Here is a 26059-nt window from a genome sequence, read left to right as displayed (position 1 = left end):
TTTATTATTTTTATTTTATGTGTATATTGCCTGCATGTATGTAAGTGCACCATGTCATGCAATGCCCACAGATATCAGAAGAGGGCATCAGATCCCCTGGAATGGGAGTTTTGAATGGTTGTTAGCCCCTATGTGGGTGCTGAGAACTGAACTCAGGTCTTCTGTAAGAGCAAGCAATGCTCTTAACTACTGAGTCATCTCTCCAGCCCTATTTTTATTTATTGTTAGTATAAGTGTAGTTTTTCTCATCATCAATATCCAGGCAGGCTTATGATAGATTGTGGAGGACTCGTGCTTACTACATTTAATATTTATAAATTTACTTAGTGATTGATTGGTTGATTGGTGGGTGCTGGGAGTCAAACCTAGGGCCTTGCCCATGCTAGGCAATAACTCTCCCACTGAACTGTATCTCCACACTATGTACTCCCTCTGAGTTCATCCTGCAGTTTCCTTGTGCATTAGTGTCTCAATTGTGCATCACTGTGCAGCAACTGCAAAACGTTCATTCTCTTCGAGTGCAGATGGTATGTTCAGTGAGGTAAATGATAACCCTGGGCCATAAAAGTCTCAATGAACTTATAAAGACCAAAATGATACCAAGTCCCACCCCTCAGAGTTTACATCACTGAGGGAAAACAAACCAATGTTAACTGCAGCAATGTTTTCTGGCAAGGTGACCCGTGCTACAAAAAAGCAAAGCAGAAGAGCAAAGTAGGGCTGCTCTGGAGCGTTTACCTTAAATCTTCAGTCATGTAGGGCCTCATGTAGGAGGTGCTGAGGTTTAGATACAGTTTGATTCTTGTGGGGTCTCTCCCTCCCCTCGTGGGTCGTTGGCTACCGGTCCACAAGGACAAAGGGAGCAGAAGCGACGAACGGGGTCAGGATGGCCAGTGAGCATGACAGAAAAGACCTTCCGGGGAGGCAGGTTCAGTGATACAAACAGCTCCAGACTCAGTGAAACAGCTCCATTTATTCAGTGGGGGTTAGGGAAAATATAGTGTGGAGGAAGTAGCCAGTGCTTCAGCTGATAGGTGCTCATAGTATGCTTTATTTGCATGTGGCAGTAGCCGCCTATCATCAGACTATCGGACAATGCCTAATTATCATATAGAAAAAACCTGGGGGTAGTTTTTACTCCAGGTAACTATGCCAGAGGTTAAATAAGGTCAGGCATCCATGCTTGGCGGCACTTTCCAGGTAAGTCAGGCAGAGAGCAGGAGGCTCCCCGCTGAGAAGGGGAGTCCTTCCATATAGCGCCGAGCCCCTTAGAGCTATCCGGACATGGAGGATTACAACCCTAGCAGCAGGGTTCCCCAACATCTCCCCCTGTTTTGTTTTACAATGGAGAAGTGTCATCACAATGTTTAAGAGCCAACTCATCTATCTTGGGAGAATCCAAAGTTTGATAATTGACCGTGACCTGCTTGGTAGTAATTTTTGCAATGGTAGTGATTTGTCAGTGAAGACATTGTATGAAACAGGGAGCAAGCATCAAAATGACACACAGCATGATCAGGGGGCCAACAAAGGGTAGGAGCCATGAAAACAAGGGATTACTGAACCAACCTAATTGTTCGATGAGTTGAAATCTTGAAAATAGATCATTATGAAGTTTTTTGAGAGTATTAACATTGGTCTCAACAACATTTGATTTATTTACAAAAAAACAGCATTCCTCTCCCAATACTACACACATCCCCCCATTTTCAGCAGTTATTAAGTCCAGTGCTCTTCTGTTTTGGAGTCTGTCACCCAAGGGTCATGTGTTGGATGGAGGCTTGGACTTAGGATGGTGCTGTTAAGAAGTGGTGGGACTTTTAACAGGTGGGGCTTAGGGGAAGCTGTCACATCTCTCCAGCCTCTCTGGCTTCCTGTCTCACCATGCTCCTTTTACACAGGCTCCCACCATGATGGCATCAGCAATGAAATGGCGACTGTACCACAAGGGAGCCTCACGAGAGGCTGATCACTGTGGTTAGGACTTTCAGCTTCCTAAACTAAGAGTTAAACTTCTCTTTATAAACTGTCCAGCCTCAGATATTTCCTTACAGTAATAACAAAAACTAATACAGAAGGTCGTATTTACAGTGAGACCCAAATAAGCATCCAATAAGAAATGTACTATATATCAAAAATTTGGAATTTTTCTAGATGTGTTACTGTTCTATTCCTAATTCAGTTGGATTGTTACCAGAAAACATATTTGGTATAATTTTGGTCCATATATGTTCACTGAGACTTCTTTATGGCCCAGGATTATCATTTACCTTACTGACATACCTTCTGCACTTGAAGAGAACAAACATTTTGTAGTTGCTGTACAGTGATGCACAATTGAGTCAAAACGGTTGGCAGTGTACTCACACCTTCTGAGATTTTAATTACACCTTTGTCTAGTTGTTGATTTTTGAGAGAAGAGTGGTCTTTCCAATGCTGACCAAGGATATGTCTCTCTTCAATTTTATAAATTTCCTTTTGTGGATTTTGACTCTATTATCAGGAACACGGACATTACAACTTTATCATTATGATATGTTTCTCTTAACTTCCTTCTAAAGTTTACCTGCTACTAATACAGCCAATCTTGCTGTCTTATACTCACTCTTTTCGTGTTACTGCTTTATTTGCATTTTAAACTTTTATTTAAATTTATTTATGGGGGGAGAACCTCAGACGCCACAGTGCAGAAGATGGTCCTCTCCTTCCACCATATGAATCTCAGGGATTGAACTCAGGTCATCAGGTTTGGTGGCCAGTGCCTTTACCCACTGACCCATCTCAATGGTCCTTTATCTAGTTACTTTACTCTTATCTGTACCTTTATACTTAAAATGGGTTATTTACCATTAGTGTATAGTTGGTTTTTTAATTGTTTTAAATTAATTTTGTAGGTCTTTGCTTTAATTGAAATGTTTGGTCCATTTACATTTAATACTGTTATTTGTATGCTAGATTAATGTTAACATTTTATTGTTTGGTTTTCTACCTATTCTTCTTGTTTTTGTTCTTTTCTTGTCTTCTACTGAGTTAGTCAAACATTTTAAATTCTATTGTAACTTGTTGATTAGCTTTAAAATTCTACCTTTGTGGGCTGGAGAGATGGCTCAGCAGTTAAGAACACTGGTTGTTCTTGCAGAAGACCCAGGTTTGAATCCCAGCTCCCACATGGCAGCTAACAACTGTCCGTAACTCCAGTTCCAGGGAATCTGAAGGCCTCTTCTGTCCTCCATGGGCATTGCACGACACGGGTGCACTTACCTACATGCAGGCAATACATGCATACACATAAATAAATAAAAATTTTAAAATTCTACCTTGCATGTTTTTATTCTGTTTCAGTAGTAGCTCTAAATATCACAACATACCTCCTTAACATTTCAGTGTACTTCGAATGAATGTTACAGAATTTCATAACCTCAACAACCTTGTACCTACCTGTACATGTCCATCTCTCCATTCTCACTCATCATATGATAGTTTTTATAGATGTTAGACCATAGCACACCCCAAGACAATGTCATTTCCCTCTAAACAGCCACATGTATCTTAAAAGAGAAGGACAAAAATGCCTTTGTTGTTCAAATACAGACATATCATGTCCCACACTCTTCAGCCTCTCCCCGGGATTGAGATTTCTCTTTGGTATCACTCCTTAGTGACCCAAAGAACTTCTTTCAACATTTCTTGTAGCATTATGAGTTGGCAATAAACCCTGTTCATTTTGTTTATCTAAAAATGTCCCCCTCCAACACTTTCCACTTTTGTTTTTAGAAATGCTGTGTTCCAAATCCAGGGCCTTGCATGGCAAGCTAAACAAATTCTTTGCCACCCAGCCAGGAAAGTGGTCTCAAAAAGACCACAAAAGGGGCTGGACAGATGGCTCAGCAGTTAAGAACAGTGGCTGCTCTTACAGAGGACCTGGGTTCAATTTCTAGCACTCATATTGGGGCCAACAACTGTAACTCCAGTTCCGAGGGATCTGATGCCCTCTTCTGACCTCTGAGGGCACTGCACAACACAGGTGCACTTACATACATACAGGCAATATACTCATATACATAAAATAAAAATAAATAAAAAATTTAAAAATAAAACCAAAAAATTTAAAAGATCACACACACAAAAAGAACCCATTAATCAGTAACTACACAATTATCAATGGGAAGCAAATCCACTGTTATCTGATTCTTAACAGGTAGCTTGTGATCATAGATTTCAATGAATCTACATTTAACACCCTGTATAAAATTTTAATCCTCTATATACATAGCAAAAGCCTTATATAATGAGGTATTTTTCTCTGGGTGACATGGTAGTCAGTCCTTTTAACAGTAAACAACAAAGGGCTCTCCTATCAGCCCAAAGATATCACTCACACCTTCATCCAAGTAGGTTCTGCTCCTTCCTGGCACTGAATCTGTTTTAAAGATAAACAGAGATCAGAGCCAGGCGTAGTGATGCATGCCTTTGATCCCAGCACTTGGGAGGCAGAGGCAGGCGGATCTCTGTGAGTTCAAGGCCAGCCTGGTCTACATAGTGAGTTCCAGGACAGCTGGGGCTACAGGGAGATCCTGTCTCAAAAAAACCAAAAAAAAAAAAAGGTAAACAGAGATCATAGCCAAATACCCAAGTGTCTTCCAAGCTTCATTAACATTGTTAACACATCTGGTTTTCCATTCTTATGCTCAAGGACCACTCTGGATACCTAACTGTAGCTAATATGACTGTAACCACCTTAAGATCTACCTTAGCACTGGAAAGCCACGAGCACAAGTTGACCTGAGCTGGACTCACTATCTGTGATGCGGATGTGAAGAGTCCACACCTCCAGCCAGGGCTCACTAAATTGCATAAGCAGTGTCTGTGCAAAGTCCAAGAGGTAAATAATGAACAACTCTATTTTATCTGTGGCCAGGGAGGAGGACTCAATGTTGTCAGCGGCAGGCAAATACACAGCAAAGCATTTCCCAAGAGAGACCTGGAGAAAGAAACCAGAGAGAAGTGAGCCAGAGGGAAGTGTAGTTGTGAGAAAGGTGACTCCAGGAAACTGGGGTTGTGGGCTACTTTCCCAACAACTGGCCTTATTTGTCCTTAGTGGTCATTCTTTGTCCCTCTGTCTTGCTTAGGTGAGCTAATAATACTCTGAAAAAAGACAAAAATGAGAAATCTAAATTTCTTTCAAAACCTGTTAGAAGATAGGGCAGTCCTCCTCATCCATGGAAAAGATCAAAGCTGGGGTATAAGTTAGAGTGGAACACTGGCTTAGCATGTACAAGGCCTTAAGTCCAATGTCCAGCACCATCCAAAAAGCATCAGATTTCCCATTAAGTCAGTTATGAGAGTACTACACTGGCTTGCAGACATTATATGGCGAGACATACTCAGCACCAGACTCCCTATTGTTCTCATTTTAGGGTCTGAAATTTTCTTAATGATGAAGCAACAAAGAGAACAGATACTTCCTAATGAGTGGCATGTATTTAGTAGGCTGTCCTAACAGCCAGAAGCACCAGAGTGCCAACCTAATAACACAGAGATGGCAGTACCTCTTTTACAAGTTAAAAAGGAAATATTCCCGGCTAGTGTTTGTATTTTCCTCTAGCTTTCCACCCTGCCCCCCAGGAAGAGTAGCTCATGTGTTCTTGCCTTAAGTAACGTTCCTTCTCTGGCCCCTTGTGTTTGGATGTGAGCAGCATAGGTGCATGTGTGTGTGGCAGTCACAGGTTGATGTGGGGCATCATCCTCAATTGCTCTCAACCTTATTTTTTGAGATAGGATCTCTTACGGAACCTGGGGCTCACGGATTCACCTAGATAGACTGGCTAGCAAGCCTCAGGGATCCTCCCGTTTTCATCTCCCCAGAGCTGGGGTTGCTGGCACACACCAATGCATCTGTTTTCTTAATTGGATGTTAGAGATGGAACTCGGGGCCTCATCCTTCTGCGGGAAGCACTTTACCAACCGAGTCATCTTCCCAGCCCCTTCTCTGTCTTCTTTAACATTTGAAATGGATAGATAAGCCTTCAGTACCACCAGCAACTCAATCACACCGGCCCTTCCATGTGTGTACATAGCAAGTATGAGAAAGCCAATTTTCTGGCACTGGCTGCTCTTATAGAGGACCTGAGCTCAGTTCTCAATACCCATAGGGCAAGTAACAACCATCTATAACTCCAGTTCCAGGGTATCTGACACCCTCTTTAGGCCTCCATGGGCATTGCATGCATATGCTGCACTTACACACATACAGGCAAAACACTCATACACATAAAGTAAAAATAAATCAAAATATCCTGTGCACAAATGAGGAGATGCTTAATTGTGTTACTACCCTGGCAAATGCAAGTATCTTAAAATGAGACACTTTTTAAAATCACTTATATTTGAAAAATGACAATATTAAGTATGAAAGCATAAACAAATATATGGTTATTTCTGTATTGTTACTGGTACTATTAATTCATTTAGTCAGTTTCGAGGGCAATTTGTTAACCTCTGGTCTGCTGAATCCATGAATGCCTAAATCTATAAAACACAATGTCAAAGCAAAGCATGTTTCTAAACTGCACAAGGGCTAGGGATGTGGCTCACTTGGCTGAGTGCTTGACTAGCATGCAGGACACCCTGGGTTTGACCCCACCACTGCATTAAAACAGGCATGATGGCACATGCCTGTAATCCCAGAACTAAAGAAGTGGAAGCAGGAGGATCAGAAGTTCAAGATCACTTTCCACTTCACCATAAATTCAAGGCCAGCCTGGTTTAGGGACCCTGCCTCAAGAAAAGGAAGGGCGGGGGAGGGAGGGAGGAAGGGCATATACATATTAATGCCATCTAAATAAATTGTATGAATATTATCATATGTTATGTGCAATCAGATGTAATAAGGTACATGTAGGCAAATGTCATACAATAACTTCCAGTAATGGTTTATTGTAGGGAAAGAGAGTAAGGACTTTAATTGTGATGTTTCCCATCTAACAATCAAAGTGATTTTAAGAAGATACTAATGTGGAAGGTAAGTAAATAGATATCTTTGCATCACTTGTATGGATGGAAACATCTTACAACTGAAAACAATGGAGCACAAAAATGTTACCAGGTTGGTAAGCCTGACACAATCTATTCCCAGTCCTGTATGCAGAACAGTGCACTGGGTAGCCTTGTACTGACCACTTCTGTCTCATTTGCAGTTCTGATAAATAATGGTAGGAAGTGCTGGGAATGTACCATTCGGTGATAAGGAGCTGGCTTGTTCAGCCTCAGCCCTGTTCCAACCTAGAAACAGGACCTTTAATGCTTTGTCCCAGTGAGTCATACAGCCCTGAGGTATAAAAACTCTGCCAGAGATGCTTTCTGGATCCCTTCACTGCTGTACATACAGGTGAGACTCCACCAGCTCCGGGTAGCTTTTCTGAGCTTCAGGGGACCAGTTCATAATGAACTGAAGGCTTCATTATTCGTGTGGTCCCTCATCACTTATCTTAAGTGATAAATCCACTTCATGTAACCTGCTTCTTGCATGGGTGCCCTGTCTCCCTAAACACAGACAAGTTGGTGTCTGGTGTCGTTGAACCTGCTTCACACTGTGATGCAAAGAAAGAACAGGGGAGGCTAGCTAATCAGTCTTTTTGAAGAAAGGTGGCACAGAATAGAAATTAGACTTTGGCAAGGGCTAACAACAGGATTTTGTTAAAGCCAAATATGAGAAAGACTATTTACTAGTGTTCAGCAGATTGAGACGCTGACAACCAATAGGTGGAGTGCTGTGGTTATATTTTTTCTAACTAAATCCATCATGAAAATAGCATTAAAGACGCCAAAGAGATGAGGATAGCAATGAACATGAAACCCAGAACACAAAACTATCCTTTGTGAGACCTTGAAACAACACTTTTGACCAGGCCATCCATTGTCAAAGACTGGAATCCAAACAAATCATATTTGGAGAGCCAGAGGGTATCATCCTCTCCTGGAGATATGTAAGATAAAGATTCTCTTCAAGGCAAGGCATGCTGGCGCACGCCTTTAGTCCCAGCACTCCGGAGGCAGAGGCAGGTGGATCTCTGTGAGTTCGAAGCCAGACTGGTCTCCATAGTAAATCCAGGACAGCTGGGGCTATTAAAAATTTTAAGCCAGAGTGGTGGTGCATGCCTTTAATTCCAGCACTCAGGAGGCAGAGGCAGGTAGGATTCAAGGCCACCCTGGTCTACATAGTGAAATCCAGGACAGCTGGGGCTACAGGGACACCCTGTCTCAAAAAGACCAAAAGAAAAAAAAAAAAGATTCCCTTGAAGTCATGGACTGAAAGCAGTTAATACAATTATCTCTTTTCATGGAAATCTGTAACAGGAACATTCCATTCCATCTCAACAGGATGATTACCAGATTCCATCAGGTGAGCTCTTGGCCAAAAGTGTCTCCATGGAGATTGTCAGTATCACTTGAAATCAGGTTCACTGGGCTAGGGGAAACCTGCTCCTTGGAGATTTTCAATCTCTCTTCTCCTAGGCAACATTTCAGCAAGCCCACTCTCTTGGTAAGCAATCATTCACTCAACAAATACTGAGTACCTACTATACAAGCCAGAAACTATTTCAGAAGTTGGGATAATAGCAGAGAATAAGAATGACAGCCCCAAATCATGTGTGGTGGTGCATGCCTGTCATCCCAGCCCTGGAGAGGTGGAAGCAAGATCAGAAGTTGGAGATCATCCTCGGTTACACAGTGAATTTGAGGCTTGTGGTACACAAAACCCTGCAAAATAATGAATAAATAAATAGTAAATAAATAAATAGGTCTGGGGATGTGGCTCAGTTGGTAGAGTGTTTGCCTAGAATGTAAGAAAGTCTGGGTTTGATTCAGCACTGTATAAACTGAGTATAGTGGTATATACCTATAATCCAAGCACTCTGGAAGTGGAGCCAGGAGAACCAGGTGTTCAAGGCCCACCTCGACTATATACTGACTTTAAAGCCAGCCTGAACTACATGAGATCCTGTTTCAAAGGAAAGAAAGAAGAAAGGAAGAAAGAAAGACAGGAAGGAAGGAGGGAGAGAGGGAGGGAGGGAGGGAGGGAGGAAGGAAAGAGAGAGAGAGAGAGAGAAAGCTGTGAAACTTACATTCTTGGGGAGAAGTGCATGAAGCAGTGAACAAATCAGTGACTCATATGGCTTCTGACAGTGTCAAGTGACCTGCAGCAAGGAAGCAAGGGACTTGATCAGTAGTGACCAATGCGGTGAGACATGTTGGACATCATGGTAGCATAGATCTATCTGAGAAAGTATCATTTGAATGCAAATCAGAGAAGCAGTTAGTATAGAGACCTGGGGACAGTTTCAGAAGTGAAAGTAAGGATGGTGTGCAAATTCCCAGAGAGGAATGAGCTCAGGGAACTCGATCAGAAAGCTCATGCATGTGGCTGGAACAGTCGGGAGAGGTGGCACCAGTGGATGAGGACAGAGAAGACAACAGAAACCAGGGCAGGTAGGACACTAACTTGGGAGACTGAATGAAGGAAAGCCTCAGGTACTACTTCAGCAAGGGCATGGGAACCCTTGATCCAACTACCAGGAGTCTGCCTCTGTTTAGACCCCTCAGGAAAGCCTCATTATCTCTTTCTCAGCAGGGCAGAGGAACAAAAGGAAGGGGCCGACTCAGTGCCCAAAGTTCTATCCCCACACAGGCCCCATAGAGGCTGGCTCACCGTGAAGGACACGTGGAATCTGACACATTAAATAGTGCAGAAAAACACACAAAAATCCCCACTTCTTCGAGCTCACTGCTTCGTTCGAGGCCTCGCAGCAAGCAGCAAAACTTTCTTTTCAAAAAGAAAGAAAGAAAGTAGGTCAGGGCTCTTCTGCCTGGTAGCGCTCGTAGTGCTGGGCAGCCTCCAAAGGCAACTGCTCCACTTGGAGGTCTCTGTTGAGCAATGGGAGTGATGTCAGTGTCGAGGGCCTCCGGAGCAGCAGGATTTCTGAACCTGACCTCACCCGTGGTTTTCTTGGTAACTTTTTCAAACCATTCCTTCCTTCCCAGTGCTTTATTTATTCCACATGTTTACTTTCTATATAGTCAATTCCGAAACAGCTCTGAGTTTCCAGGTCACCGTGTCCCATCAGGGCACACTCCACAGATGTGGGACGTACTAGAAGATAAAACGGGCCACCGCTGCCATGGCTAAGCATAGGCTGCCACCCACGACAAGGTTTCTGTTCTGCGGCCAGCTAGGGAAAGTCAGCATCCACAATCTGAGCAATCAATCTTCCTTATGCGAAGGTCACACCGTGGGCAGGGCAGGTCTTGCCAACCTCCATCCCCAAGCTGCCTCTTGCTGACATGAGTGGAGGTCAAAATGATGTCCACAGACCCCCAGAAGCTTGCTTCAGTTTCTATTTTTCTTCTGAGGGCACCAGCAATTTCCTTCTATTTAATTCATTCTCAGGGTCTCCTGGCACGGCCCCCAGTTGTCATGGCAACAGGGACCAGTAATGCTGTTCTCTGAGGTTAGTGTCCCCTATGGCCCACTGCCCATAGAATTCTGGGCCTCCGCCCCAGATCTGGGCCAGCACACTGCTGAGCCCTTCTTCCAGCAGGCTGGACACCACCACAACAGCAAGAGCTGACTGAAGTTTCAGGCAAGATTGATGTCCCTCATCCCTCTACCAGATCCCAACAAATTAGAAAAGCAGAAAGGCTCCCCAGAAAACCAAACCGCAAACCTTTGAACTCAGCTTTGCTAAAACTAAAATTGATCTTTCATGCTTCTGAAACCACAAGCAAGAAATTTGGTTTCCACTGTGGGCTGATTTCTGTGACCTCTTCCGCATGGGAACTCACTCAGCGTTGTGTTGGGGTGTCTCAGTACTAGGATGCTGATGTCCACAGGGGTGATGCCAGCGATGTTGACCAAGACACTGTTAATAAAATGCTGGGGTATACACACAAGCTAGGGGAAAGTCTTATCTGTGCTATTTCTTACTAATTTTTTCTTTTGGATTACTCATTATTACTGCATCCCTGGCACTTAGAACAAAGGCCCTAGCACACAGTAGGCCCTCCCCATTGATTTGCTAAATTAGCAAATAACTAAATTTCCTGAGCTCTTGCTGTGTGCCAGACACTGTCTGATTTACACACACCTGTGTCCCCTTTTACAATGGGATTATTGTAATGTATAGGAAGATACTTAATTTCCTCTTGCTACAGGCAAGGCACTATCACAAACATTTGACATCTATTAACTCAACAGAGCTTCATGACAGCCTTGTAGCAAAACCTGCAAAGATACAGGCATATCTTAACTCCTGAGACCTATGAGTGACAACTTGTTTAGAAAAGGGATCTTAGCTGACATAATTAAGATCTCAAGCTGATATTACCTTAATCAAGCATGTCTTAAATCCAGTGACAAGTATTTTACAGGAGTGAAGAGGAAATGCTGAGAAAGGGCTGTGTGAGGATCAAGGCAGAGGGTGGACGGAGCAGAGGGAAACTGCCACAGGCTGATGCCACCTGGGGCCACCAACTTGTAAGAGGCAAGGGAGAGTTCTCTCCAGAGCCTCCAGAGGGAATAGGACTCTGCAGCACCTGGATTTGAGACGTCCGTCCTCCATAGCTGTCAGAGTTAAATAAGTCTGTTGTGGTAACTGCAAGGCAGCCTAGAAAATTGATATGAATCCTACCTGCTTTCCCAAAGAAATTGGGTACTAAAGATGAAGTGACTGGCCCAAGCTCACTTAGGTAGTAGGTAGCAGGCTGGAATTTGAACCCAACATGAAGTCCTTGCTCTTAACCACTACATTCATCTCTTCAATGTATTTATTCAACACCTACTATGTGCCAAGTATGTTAGTTGCTGAGGACACAGTTAGGGCAGAACTAGGATTTGAACACAAATGTCTGCCTCCAGAACCTGCCTTCCACTCACTAAAACCAAATGGGAGCTATAGGCCTTATTATAAATCATAACTGAAAGACAAGAAGAAATGGGGACAAATAGTGGACACCAGCTATTGTCTCCTTTCTCCGTGAGGAAACCACCTGTCAGTGGTGATCCCCAACATCTGGGAACAACACCAAGGAGAAGGTAGACATTGAAGGCACCCCTCCAGATGGAGGGCAGCTCAGACATTTGACCTAACCCTGACAGCACCAGAGGCAATTCTGCTCCTAAGTTCACCAAAGAATGATCTGAATTCCACCTGGAGAACAAAATGACTTATTAAGTGAAAGCAGACGCCACTCTCCAGGTCCAAAGGCAGACAGACTTTCTGAGTGGTGCATCTGTATTTTCAATGAAGCAGGGATGTTGGGTCCCAGGACTTCTGACACCTAAAGACAAACACATTTGAGAGGGTGAAGGTGCCAGAAATGAGCCAGAAATGCGTTTTTAATTTATTTTCTTCCTTGGAGAAAAGGAATATTCATGTAGAAAAAGCAAAGCAAAGCAAAGGTAGCCTAGCCTGGGTAAGTGTGGCATAATCTCATTTTCTGAACTGAATTTTAACTAGGCCAACTGCAAACATAGAGAAAGCAGAAGGGACAGAGCAGAGGGGACGGGTAAAAGAAAGAAAAGGGCCGGGCGTGGTGGCGCACGCCTGTAGTCCCAGCACTCGGGAGGCAGAGGCAGGCGGATCTCTGTGAGTTCAAGGCCAGCCTGGTCTACATAGTGAGTTTCAGGCCAGCTGGGGCTCCAGGGAGACCCTGTCTCAAAAAGACCAAAAGAAAGAAAGAAAGAAAAGGGTAAAGGTGGAAGAGGAGTCAGGCAAAGGGGAGGAAGAAAAATGAGGAGTGACGTGGCAAGGGACAGTGATTCTAGACAGGGAGGAAATGGCAGCAGGAAACAGAAAGTTACCACAGGCAAGCAGAAGAAAGAAGATGGTGTTTTCCTTCGTGGGCTTTCCAAATGACCCTCCACCTGGCTTCTGGCACCCCACCCTGCGTGCGGCCTCTGCTCTGGGGATCAACTCTATCAGCCTACTGAAGAGGCAGGAGACTATCAGTTTACAAGAAAGGAAGCAGAGGAAGAGGAAAGAAAGCAGACAAATTACTAAATGAGAAAGCCAATTACCCAGGGCACCATACTTCAAGCTGTCAGCGGGCTGTTGCTCCTTGGCCACCTTATGACAGAGCAGAACAGAGACCTCTAGACTCTGCTGCCATCTGGACTGTCCAATGAGACAATCTAGACAGATTCCCTTGGCACAATCTTATCCACTCTCTGGCATCCTTAACAGTATCTTTCCACACCAGAGGCCAGCATTACAGCATCACTGGATCCCCAAAGCAGACCAGCCTTCCAAAGAAAGTTGCCTCAGAGATACCTTGCCTTCCTATTTGAACAGCTACAGTGTTGATCTGGAGGCTTCTCTAACTTCTCTAGCAGCACCAAATGTCAAAGGCCAAGAGCAATAGGCATTTGGTTCAGTCACGAAGCTGAGGAAGATGCAGGCTCTGTAAAGGGCTTTCTTTGACTGCCAAGGACTAGTACATAGATGTACTCGGCCCCCAGTGTCTTAATTTACAGAGAGTTCTTTGCTTTAACATAAGACCCTGAGCATCACTGATGCAGAAGAAAGTCAATGCCCTTTAACGTAGCTGCACCAGTCAGCAGCAGGGCCGAGCTGTACAACAGCAGCCTCATGACATGTGGGAAGCCAAGGACAGTCAGGACAGGGGGTCCAAATGTCTGGCAAAGAATCTTGCTAGCCAGTGGCAGATCCAAAGAACCAATGAGGGGGCACAGAATAGTTATATAACACGCCATCTCAAGTAAGCAGCCAAACCAACGCCGGCAGTAGAGACCCTGAGAAGTTTACACTTAGGATACACCACGTTTCCCTGTTCTCTGGATGAAGTCACGGGCCATATTTGGCAAAGAACTTCAAGAAAAGGAAATTGCTAGGTTTATAGTGACAAGGTTGCCCAGGGATAAAAGATAAAGACATGTAAGTGATTACTACTATCCAAATCCCTCTGAAGGTAGGAATGGTCTGCCCACTTGACTCCACACCGGCATTTTCACAATTCTATAACTGATTCTCCTGTCATTTTGGAAGACATATAGAGACCAGCCCCTTCTTGACATGCAAGGTAACTGCTGAGACATGGTCACAGCTTGTCTCACAGCTTTTCTCAGAGCCAAAGAAAGGTATGTCAGTTGTAGTGTGTGTGGTGGGGGGAGGAGGGAGACTGCCCTTTAGGAGTGGGGCTTAAGAATCTACGTTTTATTTTAATTTTTAAATTTTTTTTGGTCTTTTTGAGACAGGGTCTTCCTGAATCCCCAGCTGGCCTGGACTCATGGAAACCAGGCTGACCTCAATCTCAGAGATCTGCCTGCCTCGGCCTCCCAAAAGCTGGGTTTAAAGTTATGTGCCGCCACACCTGGATATTTTTTAATTTTTAAGAAAAATTTATTTGGGGATTGGAGAGATGGCTCAGTGGTTAAGAGTCCTTGCTATGTAACCATGAGGGACTGAGCTCAAGACCCCAGCACTTCATAAAAACCTGGTGTGTGATCATGTACACTCCCCATGCAAACCCAGTACAATGAGGGTAGGGGAGGTAGAGACAGAGATCACTGGGGCCTGCTTGCGCTGGCTGCCAGCCCAGCTCCAGGTTCAGTGAGACTAAATCTCAATGGAACAAAGTGGAGCAGGACATCTGACATCTTCTGACTTTTACATGCACATGCATGGGTACAGACCCACACATAGATGTTCATATACACTATACACACATACAACACACACACACACACACACACAAGTTCACACTTAGGTTTGGAGAGATGGCTCAATTTGTTAGAGTATCAATAAGCCCTATAAATTGAACTGGTCCAGACTATAAAAATGTCTAGTCTATGTGTTGGAGGACCCACATTTCCAGTCTCACTGGTCAATTACCTGGTGATAGAACTACTCCCAGAAAGGCAGGTTCATCTTAAGTTATGCTAAACAGATGGGCGGAATACCTGGTGTGTTAATAAGGTAGTGAACATTTTCCGTCTGTAACTAGCTCAGACCTCTGCAGAACTTCCAGACTAGCCACAGCCATGTAGGTCTTCGTAAGTCTGTCCGCTCTCCTGAACTGTTCAGGAAAGCATAATTTCTCCTTTTCTTCTTCATGTCTTTCTTACTAAACATGCTTTTTTTTAAGGCTTTGGGCTACATTTTGTATTTCTTCATTTTTTTCTCTAAAGCTTCCGTCTCCCAGCCACGTGGCTGCAAGTCAGCCACCTGTCTGACCACTATGCAGGCTCTAAACCTGCATGGCTCCATGTCTTTCTTTACTTTGTCCCACTATTCACCTTCTCAAGGCAGCTGCCAAGATTACCAGCTCTCCTACCCTGAGGATTTTTCTTTAAGATTCTAATAAAATTGTAAAAACTTCTGTTTGGGTCCATTCTTAAATTCTTTATGAATAAGACTAAGAACCTTCTAAGGGACACTCTTTCTCCTTGTTTCAAATTGATAACACGCTTGCCATGCAAGCATGAGGATCTGAGTTCAGATTCCCAGCACCACATTAAAAACCCATGTGCTATAGTGCAAATCTGTATTCTCGGTGCTGGGAAGGTGGAGACAGACATATCCCAGGGGCTCACCCGAGCCAAACTGGTGAGCTCCAGGTTCAATGAGAGACCTTAACTCCAAAAGAAACAGGTGGACAGTGACTGAGGAAGACATCTGACATTGACCTCTGGTCTCCATGTTCACCTGCACACACATGTGCATATACATGAACATGTACACACATATATGCACATACAAACAGAGGGATGGGAAGGGGAATGGGAAAGGGGAGGGAGGGAAAGAAAAGAGGGGGAAATGACACAAAGTTAAGCATGTTAGCACATGCCTACAAGCCCAGGACTCTAGAAGCTGAGACAGGAAGATGGTGATGCCAAGGCCAGCCTAGGCTTATACATCCTAAGTGCTCTTTTTTTTTTGGTCTTTTTGAAACAGGGTCTCCTAGTAGTCCCAGCTGTCCTGGAACTCACTATGTAGACCAGGCTGGCCTCAATGTCACAAAGACCCACCTGCCTCTGCTTCCCAAGTGCTGGGATTAAAGGCGTGCGCCACCCACGCCCAGCCCTAAGTGCTCTTTTTATAGTTTTATTTTGAGATACAGTCTCACTAAGTTGCTTAGACATCTGTCTCGGTCTTACAAGTACCTAGAATTATAAGCCTGAGCCAAAAAGCTATCTTTTGTCCCTACTTTGGCCCTGTTTTTAAAAAAGGAAAGGAAGTCCAGTGAGATGAGATGCTCAGCCTCAATGGGTAAGGGTACTTGCCATCCACCTCACAACCTGAGTTTGATCCCAGGGACCCACATGGTGGAAGAAGAGAAGTAACTCCTTAAAGTTGTCCTCTGATCTGCACACATGAGCTGTGATATATCTGCCCATACACATAAAAATAAACAAACAAACAAATAAATGTTTTGTATTTAAAAAAGAAAGGCAGGGCTTGCCTTTAATCCCAGCATTTGGGAAACCGAGGCAAGAGGATCTCTGTGAGTTTGAGGCCAGACTGGTCTACATAGAACATTCCAGACAGGCCAGCTAGAGCTATGTAGTGAGACCCTACCTCCAAAACAAAACAAGACAACAACAAGAACAACAAAATAAATAGATGAAAAAGAGAAATAAAAGAAAAAAGATGACAAGCACAACACCAAAAACCTAAAAACTATTAGGACAGCCGTGATATTTTTCTGGGTTTTCAAGTACTTGGGCCAATGTAGAAGCTGAAAAATGGAAAGGAAAGAGGAAATCATTCCATTTGGACATGGCTCACTGTGGACCACAGTAAGTTGGCTAATTCAGGCTCGAGGAGTCATCAGTACTGGGGTGAGGGAGGGATGGGCTGGAGAACCACCTTTGATTTGTAAAGAGATTTCTTAGAATAGCCTCAGCAGCTGATAAAAACAGGAAGGAAACCCTCCAAAGACTGAGACCCTGTTGAGCTATTCAGGCTAAATCAGGGATTTCATAGGTCTTGAGCCCTGTGACCATTTTTAATGGCCTCAGATGTCATTTTTGTCACTTGTGTGGTCTCTTGAATCTGTTCTATGGAAACAGAAGACCTAGGGAGCTTCCAAACAAACATGATGTACAGTTTCTCAGCATAAACAAGGGATGGATAGGGGTTCGGTATGTATTCCCTTAATTTACAAAGGGGATTCTGAGTTTTCAGAAGGTCTGATGTTGAAATTTTCTGTGCCTCAACCTAAAGGCATTAAAAGAAGAGAGGTAGGTGTTCCCATTGCCTATGGGCATGGATGAAGGGAAAAACCACACAAAATTGGGGGAGAGGAAAATAATAGCTGTTTTCCACCCCGCCTGCCAGCGCCAGCCTTCTTTCCAGTTTCCTGTATGGTGATTTCCCCAAGACTCTAATGGAATCCTCCCCATGCTGGTTGGTGTGCTCTTACTATGTGCCCGGCACTGTGCTCTTCACATTTGGCATCTTCTTCCTCGTAGTCCACTTGCAACGTAACTACTGCCACCAGCATTTTACAAGGTTGGTAAGCTCAACATTTGTAAAGGACCTCCAGGTCAGAGCTGGTGAGAGATAGGACCAGGTCTCAAACTGATACCTTATTTAACTCTAGAGCCTTGGCTCTTAATCGGCAACAGGAAAAAAGAGGCCTTGGCTGGATTTATCAGGGAACCCTGAGAAAAGCACGATGTGGAAGCCTGACTCCACAGACAGCTAAGCCAAGCCAAACCTAAAGGTATAGAGATGTACATATATACATATGTGTGCACACACACACACACACACACACACACACACCCCTGGAGAATATCTGCATACATGAAAGTGAGAGATGTACAAGTGCATGAGTTACTCATTGAATTTCAGTGGGAACCCCTCCACACACACACACACACACACACACACACACACACACACACACACACACACACACCTGGAGAATATCTGTATACATGAAAGTGAGAGATGTACAAGTGCATGAGTTACTCATTGAATTTCAGTGGGAACCCCTCCACACTCATTTCTTTGGGATGGCCTCTCTTTAAAGGCTCACAGAATGGGCAGCAGTATGAAAGACAATTAAAAGTGAGATGGTGCCACAATATGGATGGAGCACATCTGCCATGAGTTTGTGCATTCTTTGGAAGCTTGGTCCACTGTAGGAATGTAGAGGTGGTGGAACCTTTAAGGGGCATACTGTGCCGGGGTTGTGGGATGGAGCTGGAGATATGAGCAATCTCAGTTGGTAGAATGCTTGCCCAACATACATGAGGCCCTGGGTTCCATTCCCAGCACTGCGTATACCAGGCGTAGTGACACATGTCTATAATCTCAGCACTAGAGAAGCAGAAACAGGAGAATCAGTGTTCAGTGTCATCCTTGGCTACAGGGTGAATTTGAGGCCAGACTGGGCTATTTGAGACCCTGCTTCAAAAAATAAAAAGTGGGGCTGGAGAGATGGCTCAACAGTAACAAGCACTGGCAGCTCTTGCAGAGGACCTGGGTTCAATTCCCAGCAACCACATGGCAGCTAACAACCATCTGTAACTCCAGTTCTAGGGGACCCAATGCCCTCTTGACCTCCATGGGCATTGCACAACATGCAGGCAATATAGACATACACATAAAAATAAATAATAAAATAAAAAAACAAAGACAAAGAGATGGGACTTATTGGAAGTTCATTGATCTTGGGGGTTCTACCTTCATTCGGAAGGGATTAATGCTTCTTGTTCTCTCACAGTGAGCCAGTTTGGGTGACAACATTGAAGAGAGACCATTCAACATGCTTGGCCCCTTCTGCACATGGCTGGTTGGTTCCTTTTCTAATTTCTGACATGTGTGGACACAACCAGGATGGGGGTGGGGCTCAACCGGATACCAGCTCCACGTTCTTGGACCATCACAACAATAATCTAAACAAACCTCTTTATTAAAAAAATCAGATAGCCACGGTTATTTTGTTATAGCAACAAAGACAGAGGTACTAAAAATTCTCCCTGCTCTCAAAGCTTTGCTATAGTAAACTGAGTTTGCCATCAGTCAAAGATGACTGAAGATGGAGAAACTGGTAAGAGCATACCTTTTGATGTCATCTTTGAGAATGTGTAATGATATGGTTAGAAGTAATCATAGGAGAGGTTTCACTGACAATAGAATAATCAGGTCTTATCCTAGTCTTCTGAAAGACCCCATAAAAGGAAAACACAACCAATGCCAATGGTCTCTTTGCCTTGTCCCTTTAGCACCAAGCTCACATGACCAGGGATAACAACAGTCAAAAATAAGAAATAACACACACAAAAATAAGAAATGGCTACATCCCCACTTACCATCTACATGGATAATACTTATTACAGATTACTGAGAATATTATCAGAGTGGTTGAGATGGCATTACTAAGTTGACTCAGGAATGATCTACAGATCCAATATTGGGCAGCACAAGGCACCACAGAGGCTATGACAGCTTGGTGGACTACATGAAAAACAGGCACGCTTTGTGTTGACCAGAGGTCATCAATAAGACCTGGCTCCTTCCAAATCTAAAAGCAAGAGTCATGGTCTACATTCAGTAGGGTGAGAATGAGTTGGATCCACTGATAGATCCTCTGTCCCGACCCCTACAATGTGTTTCCCAGCTCCATGTCCTGTCTGCTGACATCACCAGGGGTAAATTTACTTCCTCCTAAGTCTTGAAACTTAAGTAGCTTTTTTTTTCTATCAGTTCTCTTCTTGTGCCCCTTCCTTGTATAATCCATTTGTGGTCAAGTGCCGAGGTTTAGAACTATTATACCAGGGAGGGACAAGCATCTCAGGACTCCAGCCTTGCTCCTGATGAGTAATTGATTTCAGATGAGTAATTAATAAAATTAAATTAACACTCTTGCCAAGGAGGCACAAAGATATTGTGCACAGTGCTGTTGGTCATAGCGTAAAGCTGGGAACAGCCTAAATGCCTGCCAATAGGGCAATGGTACAATACACTATGGAAGTCAACCCAAGGGACACGATGCAGCAGTTAGAGAGAATACGGTACATCTAGATAAAACAAAATGGAGATGTCTCCAGGTCACTTTGCTGAGTGACAAAAACAACTGGCAGAATAAAGCCATGCTATTTACATATCATCATTCCTCACCAAAAAACAAAATGATGTCTTATGTGTCTGTCTATCAGGCTACAATCAAATGGAAAGGCTGAGATTCTCTAAAGAGTAAGGGGAACAGTTCTGGGATTCAGGCTAGTGGTGAAAGACTTCCTTGAAAATTTCTGATAGGAACACTATTTAGAGCTGGGGAGATGGCTCACTGGGAAAGAGCACTTGCTATGTAAACCTGAGGACCTGAGTTCAAATTCCAGACACTCACATTAAAAAGCCTTGTATAAGCCGGGTGTGGTAGTGCATACCTTTAATCCCAGCACTCAGGAGGCAGAGGTAGGCAGATCTCTGTGAGTTCAAGGCCAGCTTGGTCTACATAGTGAGTTCCAGGACAGGTGGGGCTACAGGGAGACCCTGTCTGAAAAAGACCGAAAAAAAAAAAGCCTTGTATAGCTGTGTGCTGTGTGTACCTGTAACCCCAATATTGCAAGGTGAAGGCAGGCAGATCCTGGGAGCTCCCTGGTCAGCAGCCTAACCAAATCTGTGAGCCTTAGGTTCACTGAGAGACCCTGTTTCAAGGGGTCTCTCAAGGGGATGGAGGAAAACAGTTGACACCTTCCTCTGGCCTCCACATGCAGACACATGGGTATGCTCTCCTGCATACACACACACACATGCACACACATACATCCAAGACACACACAGTGAAAAAGAAAGAGACAGAGAGAACAACATATATATTTACCACATAAAATGAGATTAATTTTAAGGTGTTTACAGAAATCCAGTTGGTCTGTCCTAGCATTGGGACACCCCTCCAAACATAATAAAACAGAGCAACTTTCCTTAGCCCCAGAAGCCTTAGCTTGTTTGCTGACAAAATTTCTCCATTCATCATTCATTCATTTAACAAATACTTCCTAAGGGTCTACCAGATGCAGGCCTTGTTCTGTAAATTCTGGACAGAACCACCTAGTAGTTTCTTTGTTCCCTGAGGCTCCCCATAGCCCATTTCTTAACCCCAAATTCCTTTCCACCAGGATGCCTTAAACTCCAGGTAGGACTCAGGTTTCTAAACTCATGGAGAGCCCCAACCGGCTCAGGGGGGCCATCCTTTCAGATATTCAGCACTTATTCAACAAATGCCGCCCTAACCTTGAGCCACGGTACCTTTACTTCACCCCTGATCTGATCTGAAGGTAACATCTCAAGATCACAGGGACTAGGAGTGGGGCAGTCATTCCCCATAACCACCGCCTGGTCCCATGGCAGAAAAATATGCCAAAAAATGGGAATTGCCACTTGAAAAACTGCCCCCACCCCATCAGACACAGAAATGGAATTGGGATTTGGAGGCTCGGAGCTACTGACCACCCCACCCTCAACCTCCATACCCAAAACCCAACCCCCAATCTCCATCCTTGGGTTCTGCTCCAGCTGAGCTGGAAAGGAGAGGTTGGACAACAGCTCAGCTGCTTGTCTCCACTCTGCGCTAATCTTTCAAAAAGCCTTATGGACTTGTACTGGAGCTCCATGCACCACCACACCTGGTGTTTTCTTTTATTTTACTTTATGTGTAAGAGTGTATTGCCTGATGTATATAAGTGCACTCATGCTGTACAATGCCCTTGGAGGTCAGAAGAGGGCTATGAATCCTCTGGAACTGGAGTTATAGATGGTTGTTAGCCTCCATGTGGATGCTGGGAACTAAACCCAGGTCTTCTACAAGAGTAGCCAGTGCTCTTAACCACTGAGCCAACTCACCAGCCCTGCTGGGATCTTTTTCCTATTTCTGTATCTTTTTCTTTCTTAAACAAGGTTTCATGTAGCCCAGCTGGCCTTGAACTCACTATGTAGCCAAAGATGACCTTGAACTTCTGATCCTCGTGCTTCCACCTCCCAAGTGCTAGGATTACAGGCATGAGCCACCACACCTGGTTTACGTTTATGTGGTGCCTGGGTTGAACCCAGGGCCTAATCCATGGTAGGCAAGTATTCTACCAACTGAGCTACACTCCCACTTCCTGCAAATTCAGTTTCTATTAACTTTTCTTTCTCCAGTCTGTCTCCTAAACCAAAAAACATTAAAAAGCAAAAGCAAAATTCCAGACTGCATGGTAGTGGTTTGGCAAATTCCAAGCGAACTAGCCAGGAAAGGGTTAAACATTAACACACTTCCCAGGAAGGTCCTTTCTAGCCTGTTAATGGAGCCCAAGCGCAAATTTTGGCAGGGATCAAACATTAGCTCATGACAGGTGTAGGCTTTATACAGGCTGCCACAGCATTTCCAGAAAGAAAAAAAAAGGGGGGGAACATGGGGACCACTCCATGACACAGCAGGCTGGAACGGATTGCTTTGCAGAGAGCTCTTCTGGCTGAAATAATTCTCTGTAACAACTTCCTTGACACGCTGTTGGATGGCCTGTTTCCAAGGTGATGGCTGATGCCTGGGGACATAATAGACATCATCTGTGGTCTTCCAGAGATACAGTTGCCAGAACAGCCCTGCTACATTCTTCTAGCATAACCACTCATCAATTCAGCAGCCTCCAAGAAAATGGGGCCCCTGACCCACTCCACAGCAGCCTTCAGTCCTTCAACAGAATACTATTCACTTTGCAGATATTGAATCACAAACCTAACCATCTTTGGAAACCTACCAGACAAAAATAAATGACCAAAGTAGTCTAGGTGACAACTGGAGGACACCTGCTTGTCCAGGGAGAGGCCACGTGTGGCTCTGGTTGACAGCTTCAACTTCAGGATGTTCTTCTAGAACAGAGGTCTTTATAGATCTCTTCTGGTTGAAATACATCCATAAACAATGTCCTGACAAGCTGTCAGGATAGTTTGTGTGCGGAGTTCAATCCTGTCCCTCAAGAACGTCAGAATATGACCTTATTTGGAAATAGTCATTGAAAATGTAATGAGTTAAGTCAAAATGCGGTCATTCTAGATGAGGGTGGACTCTAGTCCAGTGACTAGTGGACAAGTTGGAAATAAAAACACAGAGAGAGGAGCAGGCTACATGAAGATGGGGGCAGAAATTGCAGCTATGTTATCTGCAAGTCAAGGAATGCCAAAGACTGTTAGCAACTGCCAGAAGCTAGGAGAGGGGCAAAACCATTCAATGCATAGGGACAAAGGCAAATAAGCTTGGGGCTTTGTGTTGCATCTATGCAATCTTTCATATATACAATCAAATGCCCCCAAATCTACCCTGGTCCCTTTCAAGCCAATGTGGTCAGAGGGAGCTTTTGAAAACTCAAATCTGATGATGTCACTCATCATCCCTTAATGACACCCTACTATTTCTGCAATAAAAACTAAAGCCATCATTGCAGCACACTAAGCCCTTCAGAGTCTGGCCCTGGGCTCTATGCCTTAGATTTACTGGATTCCTCTAGAGCCTCTGAATTCTGTGTTCTCTTCAGCTTCAATTTTGTGAACTTTGCACATGTTGGTATCTCTTCCTCAAATATCTGTACTCTCCTACAACATGTACACATGCATGTATATATACACACATGCACACATATGTACACACACATGCATACCCTTCATCCAGCAAATGTCTTCAGTGCTCAGGTCAGTCATCATTTCCTCAAGAACACCTGTCCAAGACTCCTCGTCCAAAGTTAGTCTACTCTCATGTTACTATCTCTCCTTCAAACCGAATACTTCCTACTGAAATGCGTGATCATTGATTCATCCTCATCAGACTGTATACACCTTCCCACATGCTCTGTATGGTGCTTGGTCCTGGAGGAGGCAGGAGGCAGTGTGGTACTAATCCTCCTCATAAGCCTGCAATATTCTCTACAGCCTTTATTCCAAGCTCTTGTTTATGCTTTTCTCATGATTCCATTTCACATTCTGTACTGTTCTCTGATGTTTGCATCTGTTTAAGTCTTCTTAAAGACTTGGCCACATAGGAACCATAGTGCTCACGGCTGCATTAGCCAATGGATAGTATGGGATCTTGTCATACTTGATAAGCATTTGTTGCATTCTTTAAGACACAGCAAGCTCTTCTTTTTAATAATGGTAAGGGCAAAGCATGATGCAGCAGCTAAGGAACTTGAATGGTTGAATCCAGTTAGTGCCAGGCACAAGTCATGGGAGAACAGCTTTGGACAAGAGGGTTAGTTCTTTGTAAAAGCTGACTCTTCAATTTTGTAAGCCTTCACTAAAATGCCATATTTCCATCACATGGATTCCATCTCTTGCAAATACCTGCTCAGATGGGTCTAAACCCTGAATTTTATCAGTTGTTCTCAGATAGAGACAAATCCCCCAGTCCACACCCCAAAATATTTCACAGTGCTTGAGCATATTTTTTATCTGTAGCACTTGAGCTGGGGTAGCAGGGTGTGAACTGCTACTGGACTCTAATAAGTCGATAGAGGAGTCTATGGAATGTCCTTCAATACACTGGGGACACTGCCACCTCCACCCCCAGAAAACAATTATCCAACCCCAGGGACAGCAGAGGCACTGCTAAGAAACTGCACTGTTGCCATTTAACATGCCAAGGACCTGGCATCCCACTCACAGACACCGCGACGACGTAGGTTTGGGCAATTCAGGCTCTAAGACCTTCCAGTTTGCTCTTCTTTCAAAAGAAGTCCCTTTAACAATAATCAAAGTGCTTTAAAACTTTGTAGACCACAAAATAATCTGAACAATCTCTTCTGTCCAGGTTCTGAAATTCCCTGTCCTGGCCATCATCCTTCAGAAAGGACTGCAGGGCCCCAGAGAACTCCCAGCAGCTCGTAGTGTGCAAGAAATATGTGGTGAATCACATCAACCTGCTTCAGCAGCGGCTTTCTGAGACCTGTTTATTGTTCGGCCGTTTGGCTACTCCAGAGTTATCTAAGACCAAAGTCTTACATTTATTTATAGAGCAGAAAAAGGTATATTTTTACTTTCACGTCCCTTCCAAGTCTCTGAATAATTAGTGTAAACTTTCCAAAATAAACTCACCTTTGAGCAGAAACAAAGCATGGAAAGTTCCAGGCCAAAGAACAGCTTTTTGGGAAGTCAGAAGCAAATGAAAATGGGACTATGATGTCTGTCTGTGTGTCTGTCTGTGTGTCTGTCTGTCTGTAACTTCAGCACTTGTAGTCGCAAAGGACAGAGCGTTCGCTAATATAAGGGAGTGTCTCTGCCGGGTGGATGCATGCAATCCAGGACTGATTTCCAGTTCCTTTTTCTTCAGACTGTTTGAGGGGGGGAAAAACTGGAAAGGAATAGAATGGAAAAAGCAGCACATGTGGAGCTAATCTGCACCATGTCACTGGTTAAAATGCAAGGAAAGAATGTTTATCAGAATGGGAGAGGGGAACAATCAACAGGAGGAGGATCTCGGAGTCTTTGGCTCCATAAGCCGTCCTGGTGGACCACACTGTCGTCTGGTGCATTTGTCACCAGTTCCAACCTCACTTTTTCTGTGGATGGCCTCCTTGGGTTTTCCTGCAGAAACTGTACTCAGAGCTCTCTTGGTGATTTGCAACATGAGAAGGGAGGGCATTTGGAGCGTGTTTCCTCTTTTAATACTCAACATGGAAAAATATTTTCCAATCACTTCCAACCCCTGCAAAATTCCAAATCTGGGCAATACTGAGACATTGCCTTTTCAAAAAAACTCCATCCGTCATTGTAACTGAAACTTTGCCTGTGTAAGGCCTAAATTCTATAAGCCAAGGCAGCATTAAAACTAGTATGGGCTGGATGTACTTAGGAGACAGAGGCAGGTGGATCTCTATGAGACTGAGGCCATCCTGTTCTAAATAGTGAGTTCCAAGGCAGCTGTGGCTACAGGGAGAGCCTATTTCAAAAACCAAAAACAAATTTAAAAACAAACAAAAAAATAAGTATGGGGCTGGAGGTGTAACTCAGTGATAGGCAGTGGAGAGAATGGGATGCACAACACATTTGCAAAACTA

Source organism: Nannospalax galili, unplaced genomic scaffold (genome assembly GCF_000622305.1).
Source record: "Nannospalax galili isolate Female #2095 unplaced genomic scaffold, S.galili_v1.0 scaffold1077, whole genome shotgun sequence".
NCBI classification, from domain to species: Eukaryota; Metazoa; Chordata; class Mammalia; order Rodentia; family Spalacidae; genus Nannospalax; species Nannospalax galili.
Note: the sequence above shows the minus strand (reverse complement) of the source record.